Consider the following 405-nt stretch of genomic DNA (forward strand, 5'->3'; position numbering starts at 1 on the left):
AAAATTTGAATGGCAGTACATCCCGCCTTGTGGTATTTTTGTTGGTGGGTGGGACAGATTATTTCGAGTCATACTTTTGTCTTCGCTGCTATTCTGATTTTATATTTCTTTGCGCCTTAGGTCTTGCAGGCTGTCACTAAATGTACTAACAGGATAAGTATAATCAAGTGCAAGTAGGTGGAAGCTAATTAGCAGATGCTCATTTATACTTCATACAAATTGATTGTATCTAATGGTCCTATTTGAGAATTACCATAATTTATCGTACAGAATCCTTGTGTTCTTTTTTCTATCCGTCTGTTCTGCTTCTTCAACCGATTATTCATTTTATGTGATCCTCTTCGCTGACTTGCGCTTTTAAGCTGAATAGCTATGCTGCTGTCCTAGATTAGATGCTGCGTTTTT

Source organism: Hermetia illucens, chromosome 3 (genome assembly GCF_905115235.1).
Source record: "Hermetia illucens chromosome 3, iHerIll2.2.curated.20191125, whole genome shotgun sequence".
NCBI classification, from domain to species: domain Eukaryota; kingdom Metazoa; phylum Arthropoda; class Insecta; order Diptera; family Stratiomyidae; genus Hermetia; species Hermetia illucens.